The sequence below is a fragment of the Desmodus rotundus genome, chromosome 4, assembly GCF_022682495.2.
Source record: "Desmodus rotundus isolate HL8 chromosome 4, HLdesRot8A.1, whole genome shotgun sequence".
NCBI classification, from domain to species: domain Eukaryota; kingdom Metazoa; phylum Chordata; class Mammalia; order Chiroptera; family Phyllostomidae; genus Desmodus; species Desmodus rotundus.
The window spans coordinates 87,036,582-87,053,536 of record NC_071390.1 but is presented as its reverse complement, the minus strand read 5'-3'; positions in this window follow the sequence as shown (position 1 = coordinate 87,053,536).

Sequence of the window (16,955 nt, the reverse complement as noted above, 5' to 3'; positions counted from 1 at the left end):
AAATCTTGATGCAATACTTCAGAGAATATATTTAGCCATCAATTTTGAAATATATAATTGTCACCAAATACATACCATAAACTATTGTGAGAGTATCTGCATTTCTGCATTTTGTATTTTTACCCAGGAACAAATATTGATGAAATTTTGTGGGAGAATCTCAAAAGTCATTTGACAGAAGTTTTTGGAAAATAATGACAACTTTCAATAAAATAGCATCTTATTGGTGTGTGTGAATTTCATTTCTTTTAGATCTTTAACAAAATCTTAGTGCATTATATGTATTGAAGAGTCTTCTCAGAGCACTAAAAAATTAACTCACAAATTATCATAATATACTAATGAAGTGGTGTATTAGTACTGAACCCATTTCACAGTGAGATGATTGAGACAGGTTAAGCGCCTTCCCCTCACTCACACAATTACACATTGAAAAACAAAAAGCAGATCTTTGAGCTTTTTATAATATGTAGTATTTAGCTTGAAATTAGGTTATTTGTGAAATTTTATCCAAACTGTAGTATTTAGTTTTTACTACACCACCTAAAATGTGTTTTTTAGTGTTCTTATACTAAATTATTTCTCCTGTGTCACCTAAAATTACACTTATGAATATACATTTATAATTATTTCAAACACTTCAAAACTGAGTGAGAATTTGTCCTCAGTTGTAACTTTAACATAATGTTTCAACATTTTGTGTTTCTGTTTTATTTCTGACCACACTTTGCTAATACACTTGAGAAAATATATATTTTAAGGCTAAATAAATGAGTAATAGTGAACATCTATCAATAATACAATGATTTAAATCTATGCAATACTTACAAAAACATCCATATTTATCTTCTTTTTGTCTACTTTAAATATTGTCTGACTGTTTGAAGAGAACTTTTGTCCTGGATGTTTATGTGTCCCTGTAACCATAAAAACTTTTTGAGTGCCATCTTGTATTTTTTGAATCCTCACCCAAGGGTATGTTCACTTATTTGAGAGAGAAAGAGAGAGAGACATCAATCTGTTGCCTCCTGCCTTCCCACACTCGCCTCCCCTGGGCCCACAGCCTTTGGTGCACAGGATGATACTTCAACCAACCTAGCAAACCAGCCAGGGCTTGAACGCTATCTTGATACCGAAACAATTTCTCACTTAGCACCACAGGTAGTATGCTACCTACCTCGGTGTTCTAATGGGTAGATATCAGTGGAAGAGTGTACATTTTCACTGTAGTCAAATTAAAAAAAAAATTACTGACACACTAAGAACTAGTTCTAGGTTGTGGATACTCCGCTGTGGTTTACTCACTTTGGCTATTGCATCCTGGCATCATAAAATCTTTATAGAAACAATATTTCAATTAATACACCAAAAATTACACAATAGGAAAGTCTGCATTTACTATTCATTGTCTTCTTATAAGGAGTAGTCCTGTGAGCTCATTTCCAAAGAGGTGAAAGTTCTCAAGCAATGAATAATACATTTAAAAATTTAGGCACTAGTATACTTTCCATGGATTAGTTAAAGTGTTTCTGAAAAACTGGCCAACCATGAAAAAATCCAGGTAGCGGTATTAACAAACCGATCAGCAAGACAAATGCCCTTGTCTTTGAAGGGTCTCTGCAGGATGAAATACTGTAGAAGTAAACTAGAACACCGGTATCTACCGAATATTCTGTTTCCACAAGTTTAGTGAGATGTGAGGAGTGTAAAGTTTGTGTTAAATGAAAAATTGTAACGTTAGTTATTTATGGACTAAAATATAATCTACATTAATGAAATAAATGTGTTAAGTGTTTTCAGTATATATGTATAAAATGATATGCTTTTCTTTCTTTTCTTTTTTTTTTTTTTACCATTTTGCAAGAGCTGTTACAAATGTTGATTAAGGGAAAAAACCCACTAAGACATCATAAAGGAGTGGGCGTGGCTAGTGTTAAAAAACAGGCTTTGGAGTACAAGTGATGTCAGAGCAAGAGGCAATTACAAGCACCAGAAAGGTAGGAATTTAATTTGTATGTGCTACCTGGTAACTGTCTTTACAACCTGGCCTAATTTGTACCACAAAATGTATTTAAAATTCCCAAATACTTGTTTATCATCAGTTTCAACCCTGCATAAAAGAAGGTGTTCCTCCTTGTGGTGAAGTAAATACCTAGGGTTTTAGTGTCTGGAGTGAGCTTGACAGGAGGGGAGAAAGCTCGTATGTTGTCAGTACTTTCAATAACAGATGCTGTCTGTGGAATCATGTGAGACTAAACAATGTAAAAATTGTATTAAAACTGGGAACGCAGAAGGTTCAGGTTCGAAGTGGCGATATAGGAAGACCCTGAACTCACCTCTTCCAGTGGACACCTCAAATCAACAGCTATATATGGAACAATTTCCTCTGGAAAAAAATCCCTAAAAACGCACGGAGCAACCCCTTCACATCAGGCAAGTAAGGAGAAAACCACAGAGAAAAGCGAAGGAAAGACTGAGACACAATCTCACCAAGAGCCCCTCCCCCAGCACAATGGCTCACGGTGGGGAGGGAACTCAAAACCTGAAGCGTCCCCCTGAGGAGCAAAGGGCTTGCACCCCACTTTTAAGACCCGCACAGGAGAGAACTGGGAATATACAGAGCACTAAACCAAATAAAAATAAAACAAGTAATAAAAAGTGCTAGCATTACCTCCGAGAAAAAGTGTTAATATTTCAGAGCATTAAAGTAGAGCCAGTCTGAATTGCTTTATTCCCAAGTATAACTTGTCTAAAGCTTTATGGTTCTGATCTAAGTAAAATAATTTTATAACCTCCTATTGATAGTGCTTTCTTTTATCCGGATTGTATAAAGCCAAAGCTAAAAACGATCTTGTGAGTTTGAGTAGGTTCAACATAAAATTTGACACAGAGCCATATATTTTGGGGTATACAACTCAGTTTACTCAGGTTTAAAAATAATTTTAGAAGTATAAGTGATGACAATAGCCTTTCACGGGAATTAAGCTACTGTCACCACGGCTTCCAGGACTCGATCCCGAACCTTGAAGAGGAGGTTCCAGCTGACGTGGGAAAGTGCTATTTGCGTGCTTGCACCAAAGACATATGTTGCTGAGGACCAATTTTTGAGTGAGGAGTTTATATAGTATCCTTTTATAACCTGTACTAAAGTTCATGATTGCAGCTGTCATACTTCTAGGAGCTGAAATACTGAGGACCACAATCTGATCAATAGCAACTTCAGGAAGAAGAAAGTGTGCTCTATCAATATCTTCACTACCTTTATTTTCTCACAACACGTAACCCAGCACGTGTAGTCATTATAGAAGAAAAGTATGACAATATAGAGGTTGCAAAGTGGCATATAAAATATAATAAAACGGTGCTATTCTCAGGTATTTTAATCAAGGTTTTGATCTTTTCTAGATTCTGTTTTTATGATATTAACCACAACATTGCAAACTGGAAAATACAGGTCACAACACAAATCATCCAAATTTTCTGTTATTGTCCTGAAATACTTTCTTTCAATCTTATTTCCATTGGCTTGAAGTAAAATCAAAAATAGTGATTATAAAGGATGGCAAGTTTTATTAGGTTACTTTTAATGTATAAGCATCTAGGGGTTTTTTATTTCTGTTCTATGGAAATCTCTTGCCCAGTAGGGGCAGAAGTTTGCATTTCAGAAAGGAATTGCCCCTGTTGTTGCTTATAAATACTTTCCCTAAGGGAGAGTTTGCTTTTATGGACTTCTGCTGAGTAGGAAAAACACTTTTCGATAAAACTATTGGGGTAACTTTTCCTAGAAAGTTACTGGGAAAGACCATGTCAGCACACAGCGATTTGTTAAAGTCCAGGACCCAAGTGTGTATATGACTTCTGCATTATAGAAGGACAGCCATAATAAAAATGATGTCGTGAATAATCAACATTTTATATTAGATATTGTACATATATCTTTTTTATATACCCAAATGAACCATTGCCTTACAGTTAGTACTGTATGCATAATAGCCAATAAATCAACATCATCTATCACAATAATTCAGTCTTGGTTCATTGAAATTGATTGTATATTATTTTTGTTTATATTTATTTGTAATTCTGCATTTTATAAGTATTATCAGCATGAAGAATTTATACTTAGTTTTACACTTACTGGACCCATATTTTTTCCCTTTCGTGGGTGTCTAGTCCTCAACATTGGAAAACATTGGTTTTAGTTTATTAATTTACAAAGCATTTTCAGTTCACCAGCGACTATTCTCAGAGCAACCCTGGAACTTGGGTAAAATAAGGATTTTATTACCCCCACATTATAGATGATGAAACTAAGATTTGCAGAAATTAAGTGATAATTTTATCCATTTATATGTGGTGATTTTGGGATTAAAATTAGGATTTCAGGTTCCAAATCCCTTAATTTTTTTTACTACATATGTTATTGATCACTTTCTTACATCCTAGTAAGGATACGAGAGAAATATCAAACTTTGGGGGGCTTTGCAATCTAGGTAGAACCCATACAACATGCTCAAGTAAAGTTAATGTAATAGAGCCCACAGCACAGACCCTGAGTTCTGCTGGCATCTGCAGAATGCAGGCCAGTATATGGACCTGAGGAACCGAGTAGGAAGCATGACCTGAACAAGGCAGAGGAAGGACAGTCACTGTCAGGCAGCCCAGATCATTGACACCGCCCACCCCCTCATCAGAAGTGGAGCACCCATCCCTATACATACATCTTAAGAGTATATATGAAGATATATTATGAGTATATATATGAGTATATATATATTATTTTATATCTTAAAGATATAAATAAAAAATAACTCCTTGCTTTTTTTCTTCTTATTTTACTTAATGTCTTATTTAAATCTTCATCTTTCTTTGGAATGTATTGAAAATGTAATCAGCCAGAAAAAGGAGGAGACAAAGTGCCTAGGACATAAAATACAGCAAGTAGTAGAGGATAGGATACAAGTTACTTTTCACATTAATAAGAATGTGTATTTATGTGAGATTTAGAAACTAATAGAGATATGATAACAAGGACTATTATACATTCTCAGGAATGGCACAATTAACAAAAAAACTCCTTATGCATATTGGTGAGTTTTAAAAGAGCTAAATCTATAGAAAATATAAATACCAAAAAATCATTAGGAATATTCTTTTTTAAGCCACATAATTGTACTCATCCATTAAATGCAATTTAATTACACTTTAATTGCATGTGTTTGTATGAATTTCAATATCCAATTACTTTGTATCACATAAAACATTCATTTAAAAAAGTTTTAAAGTTTGTGAGAAAATATGTTCAAACTCAAATTAAACTCACTAAAGCTTTCATTAAATTGTATATTTTTTCTATTTATTAATTTTTTGTTTTTTCAGAAATTTATCCCAGCTTTTTACCTTAGTCTTTGAGGTATCAGGTATTCCAAAGTCACAAAAGATTTTAAAAACAGCTAATTGCACATAATATGAAAAGATTTAATAACCATAATTGTCAACTAAATTGTTATTGACATCAATTTCCACATGAAGTTCCACTTTCCATAATAAATGGTATAGTTTTCATAGTAGTTCAAATATAATTGTTTGTAAAGAAGTAAAATAAATAGAAATCATATAATACTGGAAATAATTGTCAAGATATAAAAAAGTTGATATAATGCTTTGAGAATAATTTCGGTAAATCCATATACCCTGCATGTTCACACATAATATACAGTGTTTAATACAAAAAACAGTATCTGCTACTCAGGAATCTTTTTCTAAGAAAACACTGTTTATAAAAATGTAAGCACCACCACAAAATATGTTTTTTAGTTATTGGAAAATATTATGATTTGTTACATTAAAGTCAGTAAAACGTTCAATGTGACATTGGAGTAAAATGCAATCTTATAGAAATTTTAAAATGATAGGAGACATTATCTATCATCTCTCAGTGGATTAGTTAATTAATCATCTATCTATCTATCTAATCTATCTACCTACCTACCAGTATTGTTCAGAAATTTTAAAGGTAGAAAAATTGTCCATAGGCTTCGGTAGCCAATTAATGAAAACGCACCCATGAACATACACACTGGTATTGGCTATGGATGCATAAATATGAAGTGTTGAAATACAGATAAATAACATATGTCAGATATAAAGAACAGAAGATTACAGTTAACAAAAGGAAGGAATATAACATCCATTGAGTACACATTTTGTTTCATGCCTTGAGATAATCATTTTAGATTTGCTATCTCATATAATCCTCATAAGTAGGCAACGAGTTTGCCACTAGGCCATATTTTATAGAAAAGGGATATGGGGATGATTTACAAGATGACAGGTAAGTGACACTTTTTGCTCCCAAATTTCTCTGCCATAGCTACCAATATTTTTTCTGACATGCTTTTCTCCTCTTCCAGAAGAAAAGATAGCAGCAGATGCTTAGAAGTTGTACATGTAGGCTATATATCTTAGAAGATAGCATATATAACATCTATATATGTATTTTATATAGAATTCATACATATGAGATACTCATATAGTATCTATATATATATGCATACACATACATGGATACATACATAAAACATTTTGCAATGTTATTTTCTACATTTTTCTTCATATTTTTAAAATACAAACATAAAACATTTATATCCATAAAGATTTTAATGTTGGCAGTAAGCATAAATTAGCAAATGTATTTTGAATTTTTGAGAAGTTAATAACACTAATAGAATCTCCAACAATAGCGTTACTTTGTATTAAGAACTTATCTAAGCTCTATATATTAATTAATTTATCTTAAAAATAACTTCATAGTATTAAAATTCCCATTATAAAGATGAGAAAACCGAAGCTTAGAATATTTAATATCTAGACCACGATCACACAGTTAGTAAATGGCGAAGTTAGTTATAACACCATTCTTGTTCTGGCCCCTGGACCTGTCTACCCTTTTGTGCTGCCTCGTCCTTGTCTCCTGTCACTAGTGTTAGAGCAGGAATTAACAGAGTGCATTTCTTTAGGGAACAAAGCTTTAGTCCAGCTTAGAACCTGTTAAAATCATTTTGATGGTTTTGTGTTAAAAGTAGACACAGATCTTTGAGATAATGTAGATGTTCTAGAACTGTTAGTATAATCTTGGTATGGGACTTGGTTGGTGGAGGAGGTGGTTAAGAGGATGTGACCTCAAGTCACAGGATGAGAACTTAACCCAGGCTATCAGAGATTCCTCAGTGCACCCCGTGTCTATGGAATGCATGTTCTGCGCACCGTTCCCATTGTGGAACCATTTTCAAGGCCACAGCTTTGAGAAAGCACTGTGTTGCTGGGACCATTTGGATGGTGTACATCACCGAAACCAGTTGAGGATTCTATATAAACATAAGATTCTGGTGGGAAAGTACATCCAATCTCTGTGAAGAATTTAAAATATATATTTATTCCCTACACATTATATTTGCTCCTCCCTTTGATTAAGACAGCATATGACATCTCTGCCTCTGCATGAGTGCGGTGCAGACAGAAGTACAAAAACGTCCAAATTCCGTGTGAGTCCAGCTGTGTTTCAAGTACTATGTTACCAGTTATACTCTGGTTTAGCACCTTAAGTAAAATTTAATAACTAAAGTCATCACTTGGTTATAATTGTCACATCACCCATTTTTCCTTTTTTCTTTTTTTTTACTTTTTAGAATAATTCATTTATTGAACAATCAAGAAACATTAAAAGAATAAATGCACTGTTTTTTAAGAACGACTTTAATGGTGAGTTACAGAATTAATATAATTACATACTTGAATTTATATAAATACATATTAATTTGCAGAACTGATTTGACATAAAGTTGATGCTTAGAATGTAACTATGGTAATCTTTTTTCTACTGATCTATCTATCTATCTCATCAGTCATCTTTTTAAAGGAATTCATACTTATTTCACATTGGGCAAAAAGGCCTTTTGATAAAAGTGGTATTAAACTTAAGAAAAGCATACCTTTGGAATGAAATATTATGTTAATACCTATAATCCTATTTCAGATTCTCTTTTTTAGTGATAAAATTAAAATATATATTCCCATTTTATTGTTTTCCACTTATCTTTTATGTGTTTTATTATAAATATATCATGTACTGTAAGAATCTTTTTAAGTTTGGGGACAATTAGGATATTATGAAAAAAATTACAACTCTCATCAGTTCTCTGAACTGGGCAATTAATTATGTTCCCTCTTCCAACTTGGTAGAGCTTAAACCTATATTTGCACAAAAAATCAAGCTCAGTTTTCATAGCTGTAAATTGGGGATTTCAAAATCACTTTTTAAATACCTCACACTTATTAAGTGTATTGAAAAACTCCAAAGCAAATTTGCAGTGCTGAAATGAATGCTGGCAATGTAAATTCCCTGAACAAATGCATCTCCTTATCGAAGCTGTATGAGACTTCCACAGGAGAACCAGATACATACATTTCTAATCCCTTCAAAATAATTTCATTTAATTATGTTTATGGTTCACATAAGATTTACAATCAAACATGATCAATAATATATTGGAGCTTAGATTCAATGAAAAAAATTCTTTGCTCATTTCTGGGTAAGTCATTCTATTTTCAAGTAATATCTTTCTAAAGAGAAAGTAGGATTCATTTATGTTCCACTCAATTGGTGGAAAAGCAAAGAAAAATGTTGCCTGTCACAATTTTTGCTTTTATTTCCAAATGTTAATTGACTGAACCCCTGATTTTTGTACAGTTCAAATATAAGTTAGAGTTTTATTGTTATTAAACTTTAACAAAAGGAAATAAAAAGTGGTCCACGTAATTCTTTCTCTACTATAGGAATTTTCATTATCTCTCTTTCTTATGTGCTTGAAAACTTACTTTAAAATATTTTTATGAGCATAGGGGAACCGCATTTGGATAACTATGATAAAGTTCTGCTGATACTTGCAGACAAAGTGTCTCACCTATAGCAAGCAGTTAATTTTATATTATCTTGTATTAGAAGTATCTTATTTCTTGTAGCAGTTACACAAACAATGCAACCACAGTCTTGTATTCATTAAACCAAAATCCAAATGTTCTAAACTTTTATTTTTTCCCTTAACTATTTTGGAAGCTAAACCTGAACTGAGCTGAACCCAGGTGGTGGTTGAAACAAAACCAGAACTGAAGTAAATCTATGTATAGTCTTTAAATAGCCTACCTCATGGGGATATGCTTATATTGGGTTGGCCAAACAGTTTGGTTGATTTTTTCCATAAGATGGCTGTAGCAGCCCTTAGTTATCTTTAACTTCACTCAAAACAAATTTGTTAAATTATACTGTCACAGCTCTCATATCAGTGGGCATTTAAAAAAAAACTCATCAAAATTGGTGAATGTCCTTTTAGTCATTTTAATATTGAAGATGAAAGAAAATACACAGCATACTTGAAAAAAAGGTAAAACACAACTGAAATCCAAAAACAAAAAAACAGATTTGTGTAGTGTATAGAGAAGGTACTATGACTGATCCAACTTGTCAAAAGTGATTTGTAAAATTTTGTGCTAGAGATTTCTCACCGGACAATGCTCCATGGTCGGGTAGACCAGCTGAAGATGGTAGTGATCAAACCTAGACATTAACTGAAAACAATCAATGTTATACCTGTGGGAGATAGCTGACATAATCAAAATATCCAATTCAATAAAGTTATTGATGAAAATGAAAGAAAAGTATCTTTTATTTTACAGAAAAAAAAACACAGGAAATTTTTGGTCAACCCAATATTTTTCTTCAGTAATATGAATGTCCTGCCGCACTTAGCTGAAGATGTTATGCTGTATAAAACACATGTGCTTTTAAAAAATCTGAAGATTTTTGAATTTTAGAGCATTTCTGTCCTCATGAGTTTCTGATAATGTATAGTAGATCTGTAACAGCACCTTCAGGTCTTAATTCTTGAAAAAGAACTAGTGAAAATTATTGTGATAAACATTTTACTCAAATGTAAGGAGTGCACCCTACCAGTGTAGTGAATCTCTCTCATCATCTGCATGTCCTTTACGTTCATTTCTTCTTTTCATTGTACTTTTTATTTTTTACAGCAAGAGTGTGGAGTAATAGAATATCTTCTAAACTGATATTTCAAATATATATAGCTATGATTACTTTGGAAAACAAGATAGTATTTATATGTTTGAACAGTAAAATTCCTTATTAACTGACATTACACTCCTGGCTTATATTCAATAAAAGTTGTGTGCATGAATGCTAGCAAACATGAATATGGATATTCAAAGAGATAGTATTTACAAGATAAAATATTCTAAATACTGAAAAGTGCAAAATAAAAAATATAGAAATCCATGTGGTATATTTACACAGTTGAATATTATACAGTGCTAAAGTCAATGTATTAGAGCTACACATAATAACAAAACTGAATTTTAATGATATTTAGTGAAAAAAGTAATTCTACAAAGATTCCAAATCATATGGTCTCTAGAAAGTCAAATACAAAGATAGGCATATATATATATATATAAAATCAGACTAAAAATTTCAAAAGCAGATAAAAATATACAAAATTTGCATTATCTTTGATAAAGAGAGGCAAAAGTTGAAGGAAGAAGTTATTGTAATTTTTATCATTTTCCTATTTTTCAAATAGGGTGTCATTCCCAAGCAGGCTCGTTAGTTGTGTTTTTCAAAGGTAATTCCAAGATTTTATTAGCTTAGTAGCTTCCAGGTAGTATGTTTATGACTTTTAATTATATTATTAAAATAAACACATAGGATAAAAATGAAATAGGGCCTGCAATGGTTCTTAAATTGAGTTCCCAAGAAGTAGACCTTGAGTCTAAGAGGAGAGATACTTCATTTAGCAGGTTATCCCAAGAAGCATCAGCATAGGAATGGGAGAGTAGGAGTGGGAAGGAAAATAAGCCCGGAGTAGTGCATTAATGAGTGCACTTCTATGAGAAACTGAGGATTAGTTCATGGGGTAGAAGACACCTCAGAGTTGCCCCCAAATTGTAAAAAATGTCCAAAGTTGGACTATATAATTGTAACACCTGTTTGTCATTGGTAGAGGGTTGCATTTGAAAGAATTTACTTCTCAGAACTTTGGCCTGCACTGCACACAGCAAAGTCTGCTCATGACTCTAGAGAAAGCCTTCAGGCATTTACAAGTGCTTGCAGTGAGAAGCCATCATCTTCCAAGAAACAGTGAGCAGTGCATATGAGTCAGACACCAGTAGAAGCTGCGATAGCCCATACAAATGTGCATGTGCTTTGCATTAAATTCCCCTGTCCTCTCTCTGACTCTTCATAGTTATGATCAGTCAAAATTCCTAAATCAAAAAGATTTGCAGTAGTATACATACTTAGTGAGACCAGCTACACTCATCACATTGCACTTGTTTCTGGGGCTATGTTGCTGTGTATTCTCTCTGTCCTCTATCATCCATTCTAAACCCCATTAATATTTGGTCAGCATTTGTGCTCATTTAGGTTGCTTTCCCAATGAAATAACCTCCGTTGAGGTGTCTGAGCCCCTCTAATACCGTGTTCTTCTCTTTCTATTTACTTACCAGACCCAATTAATAAAGTATTATCCGTATATTTGACATTGTATTGTTCTGCAAAATCAAGATCTTTGGGTTACATTGAGACATAAACTAAGAGTTCAAATAACCCCGGAATAAGAACTGAATGCGTGCTGCTCTTTTAGGGAGACGGAAACAGCTTTTGATTCTTTACCTGATACAGATAGACAGAGTGGAGTTTGCCACCCTGAAATATGCCTTTCGAGATATTAATTATCTTATGCTTGTTATTTTTAAGAAAAGAAAGACTCAGAAGGAAACTTTGACCTTCCTCCCAATTGTGTAAAGGGGGCTATGTCATCATAGATAACTACAGTTTACTATGAGCTAATGTCATAGACAGGGAGGAACTTGGCAAGGCCCATTTGATCAAAGTCCTCTCTGTGTCTCATTGTTAAAGATGCCTCAGCTAACATTTATTTGCCGAACATTTCGCTTTTCTCTCTATCTCCATTAGAATTGCCTTCCTTTCCTTTGATGTCCCAAACCACAACAACCCCTTCTCAGCTCCAGAATGGCTTTGTAAGCCTCAACTGCCCAAAGTGTGCTGAGTTTCATATTGCTATGGAGCCCCCACACGTACAATTGTATTACACTTCTCGTTTTCTCCTGTTATTCTATCTCGTTAATTTGATCATTAGTCCAGCCAAAGAATTTTGAAAGGTAGGAGAAAAACCTCCCCCTCACAGATTTAGAGTAAAAAATTACTGTCTTATGGATAGTGATTTTCCTTGACTGGCAACTACAATCAGCTTCCTGCTTTTGGTAATTTTTAGTTATATAAGCCAAGCATCATCCTCCTTGCCATAGATTTTGTCCCTAGAAATGCCACGGTGTACTAGCCACTGCCTCAAATCCCTGGGGACCAAGGTTACTGTCGTTTCTGCCCTACAGTCATCACCTAGACCTTGCTTATGATGTTCAGTTGCTGCCACCTGGCCTTGGCTATTTCTGAATCTCATCAGCCACATTGTCACTAGAGAGCCCAATATAATAGCTGCACCTCTTAACATCAACCTTGGCTTTTAAAAGACAGTCATCACTTCATGCATCAATGGTGCTAGAACCCAACACTTCAATAGTCATCACCAGCTAGCTGCTGTATTCTTGGTCTTACGTAACAGATTCATTTTAGCATGCCCTACTTCCTAAACTATTTAGTCTCTTCCTCAATATGCTACCTAGTTACAATTCTCCACTTAATTTACTGTAAATCGGTGTCTTCAATTTTCACAGATCAGTGTTCTAATGTATTCGGACAGCTCCAGAAATCCCTGCCAGAATGTTACACACTGAGTTACAAAAGAATGACTCCACATAATTAAACTTTTGCATATCCAGGCATATAGTCTGCCCTTCTTTCCCAGTCCCTTTAATGTCTATTGCCATATGTGTTCTCTTGTTGGTACAAATTGTCTACAAAAGAGGTTCTGGATCTCTTAGGGAAATAATGTATTTCTTTTCTTGTCAAGACTATGTTGATCACTGATTATAGCTATTGGTCTAGAAAGAGTGAGTGGAGGAAGTGGCAGATATTGGGGAGAACAAGCATCATTGTGTGAGGAAATCACTTCCCTCTAGACTATTTCACAGTTTTCAGACACCTGGGAATGAGCTGTTCACGTGCATGGGTGAGGGTACCACTTTTTCTGTCCCAGATTCCCTGTAGTAGAATCTAGATGTCCAAGATTGTCAGTTGTTTGCATCCTAGTGTCCCATTCCCAGTCTCAGGATATTATTCCTTTTCTACTAGAGCCTGGATTTTAGCATAGTGGACTTCAGGGCTGTGAATTAGTAATTTTTTAAAACTCCACTACTATTACAATCAGATCTTGTTTTGGTTTTCAGCACAGTTTGCCCCCACATTACAGGAAAAAAATTTTAAATGCTGTCATGGAGGCTTCCTGGCTTTCATGTTATGTGCAGAGTACTTGAGCTTATTATTTCTTCCTGCAAAGGCACTGTAGCAACTAACAATAGTCAACCCATACTTGATACTATTGCCTTTCTACATATTTTAAGTACTAGAGCTATTTACATAGCCTAGAGCATTCCCTTCCACCAGTACCTTGTCCTATTCACTCAATGGAGAGTGTTAATAATGGGATGCTGCAGTGTACCAGGGTTATTACTACTTTAGTCATCTCTAGTAAAGATGTCCTTGTTGAGTATGGCTGGCAAGTGGTGCAGTCGTAGAATTCCATCGTAGCAGTCTCCACCCTGGAGCCCTACTTCCAGTGGCAGCCTTCTTAGTTGTGCGCCCCTTTCAGCTAGAGGAAGTGATCACGAAGAAGGTAACCCATGCTTGCAGAGAGAAGTCATTAACAAGAACCGGAGCGGCAGGTGTTGAGGGGATATTGGTGAGGTGGCCACAGTGATTGCTATATGTGGATTTTGGATAAAATTGTGTAATTAATGAAGGGCTATGTTTTCCAATCCATAAAGTTGAAGTCCAAAGTAGAAAATAATCTGGAAAGCAGTATTCAGATATTTGATGACATTTTGATGAACTATGAGATATAGTTAGGGACCAAGACTACATAGAGGGTCAGCATTTTTTCTAGCCACTTGGAAAAGATACCAATATTCACTTTAAAAGATTGCCCCTTCTACAATGCAAATGTCAGGGTTTATTCAAATGGAATTAATAGCCACTCTGAAATTTCCATTTTTTGAAGTTTCATGGTTTCTATTTAGGCATTTTAAAAAGAAATCAATAGCAACATTAAACATTCTTATAAGAAATCCCTTTCTTGGTTTACTTAGCCAGCTTAAATGAATTTAAGGCTTCACTTTAAAAAATAACAGAAACCCAACTAAATTTACTTTCACAGATTCTTGCATAATCAGTGCTGCAGTTCTTTCAGCATTTTAGAATTCAGCAATTTAGAATTGCTGCCAGGCTTTCTGCCATGCTCCCTTCAATAAGGAATTACTTAAAGTCTCAGAAAACGGGGGAAATGTCTCCTCTAAGAACCCATGATCTTTCTCAGCAAGGCGAATATTCTGTTAACAGTAACTTTACAGTGTAATCAAGGCAACAGTGTTTTCAAACTGTAAGGACGATCAGGTAGAAGTTTACATTATTATTGCGCATGCGCTTTTGAAAGGGGAAAGAAGGGAGAAAAAGACAGAACCAGTCAGCATGATGCATGTGTTCAGAAAATGTTCCAATTACTGGTCCTGCATGTCAGTCCCCTTCTTCTGACCTCGGGTTTCATGGTTGCTTCTGAGTTCTCTAGTTATCCCAGTTATCTCCATGGTATCATATAGTGATTTTTTTTCTCCTAAAATTATTCTATTTATTCTTTTCATGACTTAGCTGTTTTCATAACTACAAATATTTTTATTTAGGTAAGTATATACTAATACCAGCAACACTGAGCTCTCACTATTACAGTTTATACCCACTTTCATTACCTATTGCAAATTGCTTACTAAAAGTATAATGGCACAGTAAAATATTAAATGTGAAATTTTAAGATATGCCTCTAATTTTGCCTCTAATTTTCCTAAACAAAGATATAAACTATTTCAGAGTTAAATAATATTTAAGCTGACTGACTAAATAGGTAATATCTTATTTTTTGAAATGAATTTCAAGGACAGGAGATGAATCTATTTTAGGACAAATAATTACTAAAAGAGAAAGGTTGACCCATAGACATTTGAATAGAATGAAAAAATATTGTTATTGAAATAATCTAATAATCAAGAAATTCTACTAAAAATAGACTGTTCCACTTCTAAAATATTTACTGAGTCGTCATATCACTCTCTTCAAAAGTAGTGGGATTGCAATTTATAAATTCAGTTGCAACTTTTCTAGGAATGAGAATTTGAATTTGAATTTTTTCTTATTTAGAGTGTATATTTTCTACTTGATAAATTTTACTCTTTATTTTCTTGGTTATGAGTAAGAAATTTGCTTTCCCTGTACTCCGTCAGCCTTCATGACAGTAAAGTAAAATTTTGGACTGTGCCTTGATTTAAAATACCTTACATTTTACTCTCCTTTATATCTATGTCAACAATGAATTTGGAGGGTCTTCTAAAAGTTTACTGATATATTAATTTGCCTAAAACTAATACACTTGCTTATTTTCAATCATCTAGAAATGCTAGAACACATTTTGGTGTAGTAGATTAAAGAACTTGCTTAAAAGATTTCCTAAGGATAAGTCCCTTCAATACTTAATATAATAAGGGCTTCGTGATGATGAACTCCTTCAACTTGACCTTATCTGGGAAGCACTTTATCTGCCTTTCCATTCTAAATGATAGCTTTGCTGGATAGAGCAATCTTGGATGCAGGTCCTTGCCTTTCATGACTTCAAATGCTTCTTTCCAGCCTCTTCTTGCCTGTAAGGTTTCTTTTGAGAAATCAGCTGATAGTCTTATGGGCACTCCTTTGTAGGTAACTCTTTCCTTTCCTCTTGCTGCTTTTAAGATTCTCTCTTTATCTTTAAACTTGGATAACTTAAATGTTAAAGGGACTTATCTAAGAAATTGAATATCAAAACTATGAACAGTAAAATGACAACAAACTCACAACTATCAAAAACTGAACCTAAAAAAAAAAACAATTAAAACAAATACTAAGCAAACAAGTGGAACAGGAGCCCAATCAGATAAATGGACATCATATGGAGGGTTTTCAGTGGGGAGAGGGAGGGGAAGAATAGGGAGGAAAGGTATAGGGAATAAGAAGCATAATTCATAGGCATGAAATATATGGGGAGAGCTTAAGAATTTATATGTACAAGTCATGAACATGAACTAAGGGGGAGGAATGCTGGAGGGTTGGGGGTAAAGGGAGAAAGAGGGATAAGGGGGAGAAGTTGGGAAAACTGTAATAGCATGATCAATAATATATACTATAAAAATTAAAAAAAGAACAGTTTTCCTAAGGAAACTAAACATCCTTTTACAGTCTAATGTTAAACCTCATAGCAGAGAACTAGAGGATCTAGTTTTTATGAGTCTGGGTTATTACAGTGTGTATTAGGAAGACGCTCACCTGTTAAAAGGATTATTTCTCGACAGCTGAGTTAGCGGCTGACCCTGGAGAATAAAAGTAGAAGTGATCTATCACCTGAGGCCATTTCCTTGATGTAAATGTTAAATGTCTCTTACAGCTCTGTCTAGCAACTAGACAATAGCTAAAGATATCATTAGTTTTTCTTTCTTTTCTCTCTTTTTCTTAAATAAAAGAAAAAATGTCAGCAAACTCAAGTTTTCTGTGTGGGATAATAATCATTATTTATAATTTTCTCAATGAAAACCATGATCACATTTTGCATGACCACACAGCTAGCATCAAAACAAGTTGGGCTGAACACACACACACACACACACACACACAC